Genomic DNA, 6000 nt, shown 5'->3' with positions numbered 1-6000 from the left:
AATGTATCTGGTATTGCTACCTTAACAGAAAAGGAAGCATCTCATGATATCATCACTTCTTGTTTTCTACACAGACATGCACTGGGAATGTAAACCCTTCTTGAAGTCTTGTGAGAACCTCTGCCAACCACCATCAAAGTCATCAGTATTATCCTTGATAATCCCTCTGAATCATTGAATTTAAAAAATTGCCAATAAGAGGACCAGGATATTGAATGTATGTTTACCAAATAGTTCACTGGCCTTCCCAGAGAGCAATACCTAAGTGCTTCTTTGAATTAAGGACAGTTGCTTTAATTTTTATGAAAAAAAAAAAAGAAATTCCACAGTCAGAATATCTTGAAAAGAATGATTTATCCATGTGCTGCCTTACCTGGCAGTTATTTTTAACCATGTGAATGAGATAAAGTTTTCGTTTCAAACCTATTATGTTTTATACTTAAAAAAATATTGTAAGCATTAGCAGCTGATTGGGAAGACCAGAATAGAGGCTGACATCCTTTCCAAACTGAAATGCTAAAGGATGCACTTTACTCTGAGATGGTTATCAATTTTTCTAAAAAAAGAAATCCATGAACACCTAGAAACTACAGAGGACTCCTTCAGAAGTTACTTCTATCTTGATGGTATTAAATCTGAACCACAGATCTAAAACCCTTTTCTTCCTGATATAAACTCTATTAAAGATTTTGTCCCAGCTTACAGTCTTTGATCTTGGGACTGAATCTTATTATAGTTAAACACAAAAAGCCATTGAGAATTCTGGTGTTCTTTGAGATAAGATTATTTTTTGGTCCTTTAAAGTAAGGTAAAGAGGCTTTAACTCCATTTGCAAAAATATATATACCTTAGCCAATCAAGATTTTCGATACTTGCAACCATTAAAACAAATATTTGAAACTGAAGGAATTTCTTTTTTTTTTTTTAATTAATTTATTTATTTATTTTAATTTTATTTTATTTTTAAACTTTACATAATTGTATTAGTTTTGCCAAATATCAAAATGAATCCGCCACAGGCATACATGTGTTCCCCATCCTGAACCCTCCTCCCTCCTCCCTCCCCACACCATCCCTCTGTGTCGTCCCGGTGCACCAGCCCCAAGCATCCAGTATCGCGCATCGAACCTGGACTGGCAACTCGTTTCTTACATGATATTCTACATGTTTCAATGTCACTCTCCCAAATCTTCCCACCCTCTCCCTCTCCCACAGAGTCCATAAGACTGTTCTATACATCAGTGTCTCTTTTGCTGTCTCGTACACCAGGTTATTGTTACCATCTTTCTAAATTCCATATATATGCGTTAGTATACTGTATTTCTGTTTTTCCTCCTGGCTTACTTCACTCTGTATAATAGGCTCCAGTTTCATCCACCTCATTAGAACTGATTCAAATGTATTCTTTTTAATGGCTGAGTAATACTCCATTGTGTATATGTACCACAGCTTTCTTATCCATTCATCTGCTGATGGACATCTAGCTTGCTTCCATGTCCTGGCTATTATAAACAGTGCTGCGATGAACATTGGGGCACACGTGTCTCTTTCCCTTCTGGTTTCCTCAGTGTGTATGCCCAGCAGTGGGATTGCTGGATCATAAGGCAGTTCTATTTCCAGTTTTTTAAGGAATCTCCACACTGTTCTCCATAGTGGCTGTACTAGTTTGCATTCCCACCAACAGTGTAAGAGGGTTCCCTTTTCTCCACACCCTCTCCAGCACTTATTATTTGTAGACTTTTGGATCGCAGCCATTCTGACTGGTGTGAAATGGTACCTCATAGTGGTTTTGATTTGCATTTCTCTGATAATGAGTGATGTTGAGCATCTTTTCATGTGTTTGTTAGCCATCTGTATGTCTTCTTTGGAGAAATGTCTATTTAGTTCTTTGGCCCATTTTTTGATTGGGTCATTTATTTTTCTGGAGTTGAGCTGTAGGAGTTGCTTGTATATTTTTGAGATTAGTTGTTTGTCAGTTGCTTCATTTGCTATTATTTTCTCCCATTCTGAAGGCTGTCTTTTCACCTTGCTAATAGTTTCCTTTGATGTGCAGAAGCTTTTAAGGTTAATTAGGTCCCATTTGTTTATTTTTGCTTTTATTTCCAATATTCTGGGAGGTGGGTCATAGAGGATCCTGCTGTGATGTATGTCAGAGAGTGTTTTGCCTATGTTCTCCTCTAGGAGTTTTATAGTTTCTGGTCTTACGTTTAGATCTTTAATCCATTTTGAGTTTATTTTTGTGTATGGTGTTAGAAAGTGGTCTAGTTTCATTCTTTTACACGTGGTTGACCAGATTTCCCAGCACCACTTGTTAAAGAGATTGTCTTTAATCCATTGTATATTCTTGCCTCCTTTGTCAAAGATAAGGTGTCCATATGTGCGTGGATTTATCTCTGGGCTTTCTATTTTATTCCATTGATCTATATATCTGTCTTTGTGCCAGTACCATACTGTCTTGATAACTGTGGCTTTGTAGTAGAGCCTGAAGTCAGGTAGGTTGATTCCTCCAGTTCCATTCTTCTTTCTCAAGATCGCTTTGGCTATTCGAGGTTTTTTGTTTTTCCATACAAATTGTGAAATTATTTGTTCCAGCTCTGTGAAGAATACTGTTGGTAGCTTGATAGGGATTGCATTGAATCTATAAATTGCTTTGGGTAGTATACTCATTTTCACTATATTGATTCTTCCAATCCATGAACATGGTATATTTCTCCATCTATTAGTGTCCTCTTTGATTTCTTTCACCAGTGTTTTATAGTTTTTTATATATAGGTCTTTAGTTTCTTTAGGTAGATATATTCCTAAGTATTTTATTCTTTCCGTTGCAATGGTGAATGGAATTGTTTCCTTAATTTCTCTCTCTGTTTTCTCATTATTAGTGTATAGGAATGCAAGGGATTTCTGTGTGTTGATTTTATATCCTGCAACTTTACTATAGTCATTGATTATTTCTAGTAATTTTCTGGTGGAATCTTTAAGGTTTTCTATGTAGAGGATCATGTCATCTGCAAATAGTGAGAGTTTTACTTCTTCTTTTCCAATTTGGATTCCTTTTATTTCTTTCTCTGCTCTGATTGCTGTGGCCAAAACTTCCAAAACTATGTTGAATAGTAATGGTGAAAGTGGGCACCCTTGTCTTGTTCCTGACTTTAGAGGAAATGCTTTCAATTTTTCACCATTGAGGATAATGTTTGCTGTGGGTTTGTCATATATAGCTTTTATTATGTTGAGGTATGTTCCTTCTATTCCTGCTTTCTGGAGAGTTTTTATCATAAATGGGTGTTGAATTTTGTCAAAGGCTTTCTCTGCATCTATTGAGATAATCATATGGGTTTTGTTTTTCAATTTGTTAATGTGGTGTATTACATTGATTGATTTGCGGATATTGAAGAATCCTTGCATCCCTGGGATAAAGCCCACTTGATCATGGTGTATGATCTTTTTAATGTGTTGTTGGATTCTGATTGCTAGAATTTTGTTAAGGATTTTTGCATCTATGTTCATCAGTGATATTGGCCTGTAGTTTTCTTTTTTTGTGGCATCTTTGTCAGGTTTTGGTATTAGGGTGATGGTGGCCTCATAGAATGAGTTTGGAAGTTTACCTTCCTCTGCAATTTTTTGGAAGAGTTTGAGCAGGATAGGTGTCAGCTCTTCTCTAAATTTTTGGTAGAATTCAGCTGTGAAGCCATCTGGACCGGGGCTTTTGTTTGCTGGAAGATTTTTGATTACAGTTTCAATTTCCATGCTTGTGATGGGTCTGTTAAGATTTTCTATTTCTTCCTGGTCTAGTTTTGGAAAGTTGTACTTTTCTAAGAATTTGTCCATTTCTTCCACGTTGTCCATTTTATTGGCATATAATTGTTGATAGTAGTCTCTTATGATCCTTTGTATTTCTGTGTTGTCTGTTGTGATCTCTCCATTTTCGTTTCTAATTTTGTTGATTTGATTTTTCTCCCTTTGTTTCTTGATGAGTCTGGCTAATGGTTTGTCAATTTTATTTATCCTTTCAAAGAACCAGCTTTTGGTTTTGTTGATTTTTGCTATGGTCTCTTTTGTTTCTTTTGCATTTATTTCTGCTCTAATTTTTAAGATTTCTTTCCTTCTACTAACCCTGGGGTTCTTCATTTCTTCCTTTTCTAGTTGCTTTAGGTGTAGAGTTAGGTTATTTATTTGACTTTTTTCTTGTTTCTTGAGGTGTGCCTGTATTGCTATGAACTTTCCCCTTAGGACTGCTTTTACCGTGTCCCACAGGTTTTGGGTTGTTGTGTTTTCATTTTCATTCGTTTCTATGCAAATTTTGATTTCTTTTTTGATTTCTTCTGTGATTTGTTGGTTATTCAGCAGCGTGTTGTTCAGCCTCCATATGTTGGAATTTTTAATAGTTTTTCTCCTGTAATTGAGATCTAATCTTACTGCATTGTGGTCAGAAAAAATGCTTGGGATGATTTCTATTTTTTTGAATTTACCAAGGCTAGCTTTATGGCCCAGGATGTGATCTATCCTGGAGAAGGTTCCATGTGCGCTTGAGAAAAAGGTGAAATTCATTGTTTTGGGATGAAATGTCCTATAGATATCAATTAGGTCTAACTGGTCTATTGTATTGTTTAAAGTTTGTGTTTCCTTGTTAATTTTCTGTTTAGTTGATCTATCCATAGGTGTGAGTGGGGTATTAAAGTCTCCCACTATTATTGTATTATTGTTAATTTCTCCTTTCATACTTGTTAGCATTTGTCTTACGTACTGTGGTGCTCCCGTGTTGGGTGCATATATATTTATAATTGTTATATCTTCTTCTTGGATTGATCCTTTGATCATTATGTAGTGACCTTCTTTGTCTCTTTTCACAGCCTTTGTTTTAAAGTCTATTTTATCTGATATGAGTATTGCTACTCCTGCTTTCTTTTGGTCCCTATTTGCATGGAAAATCTTTTTCCAGCCCTTCACTTTCAGTCTGTATGTGTCCCCTGTTTTGAGGTGGGTCTCCTGTAGACAACATATGTAGGGGTCTTGTTTTTGTATCCATTCAGCCAGTCTTTGTCTTTTGGTTGGGGCATTCAACCCATTTACGTTTAAGGTAATTACTGATAAGTATGATCCCGTTGCCATTTACTTTATTGTTTTGGGTTCAAGTTTATACACCGTTTTTGTGTTTCTTGTCTAGAGAATATCCTTTAGTATTTGTTGGAGAGCTGGTTTGGTGGTGCAGAATTCTCTCAGCTTTTGCTTGTCTGAAAAGCTTTTGATTTCTCCTTCATACTTGAATGAGATCCTTGCTGGGTACAATAATCTGGGCTGTAGGTTATTTTCTTTCATCATTTTAAGTATGTCTTGCCATTCCCTCCTGGCTTGAAGAGTTTCTATTGAAAGATCAGCTGTTATCCTTATGGGAATTCCCTTGTGTGTTATTTGTTGTTTTTCCCTTGCTGCTTTTAATATTTGTTCTTTGTGTTTGATCTTTGTTAATTTGATTAATATGTGTCTTGGGGTGTTTCTCCTTGGGTTTATCCTGTTTGGGACTCTCTGGGTTTCTTGGACTTGGGTGATTATTTCCTTCCCCATTTTAGGGAAGTTTTCCACTATTATCTCCTCAAGTATTTTCTCATGGTCTTTCTTTTTGTCTTCTTCTTCTGGAACCCCTATTATTCGAATGTTGTAGCGTTTAATATTGTCCTGGAGGTCTCTGAGATTGTCCTCATTTCTTTTAATTCGTTTTTCTTTTATCCTCTCTGATTCATTTATTTCTACCATTCTATCTTCTAATTCACTAATCCTATCTTCTGCCTCTGTTATTCTACTATTTGTTGCCTCCAGAGTGTTTTTAATTTCATTTATTGCATTATTCATTATATATTGACTCTTTTTTATTTCTTCTAGGTCCTTGTTAAACCTTTCTAGCATCTTCTCAATCCTTGTCTCCAGGCTATTTATCTGTGATTCCATTTTAGTTTCAAGATTTTGGATCAATTTCACTATCATTATTCGGAATTCTTTATCAGGTAG

The sequence above is a fragment of the Bos grunniens genome, chromosome 14 (genome assembly GCF_055505025.1).
Source record: "Bos grunniens cultivar Pamir isolate PY7600 chromosome 14, Bosgru_T2T1.0, whole genome shotgun sequence".
Taxonomy (NCBI): domain Eukaryota; kingdom Metazoa; phylum Chordata; class Mammalia; order Artiodactyla; family Bovidae; genus Bos; species Bos grunniens.
Note: the sequence above shows the minus strand (reverse complement) of the source record.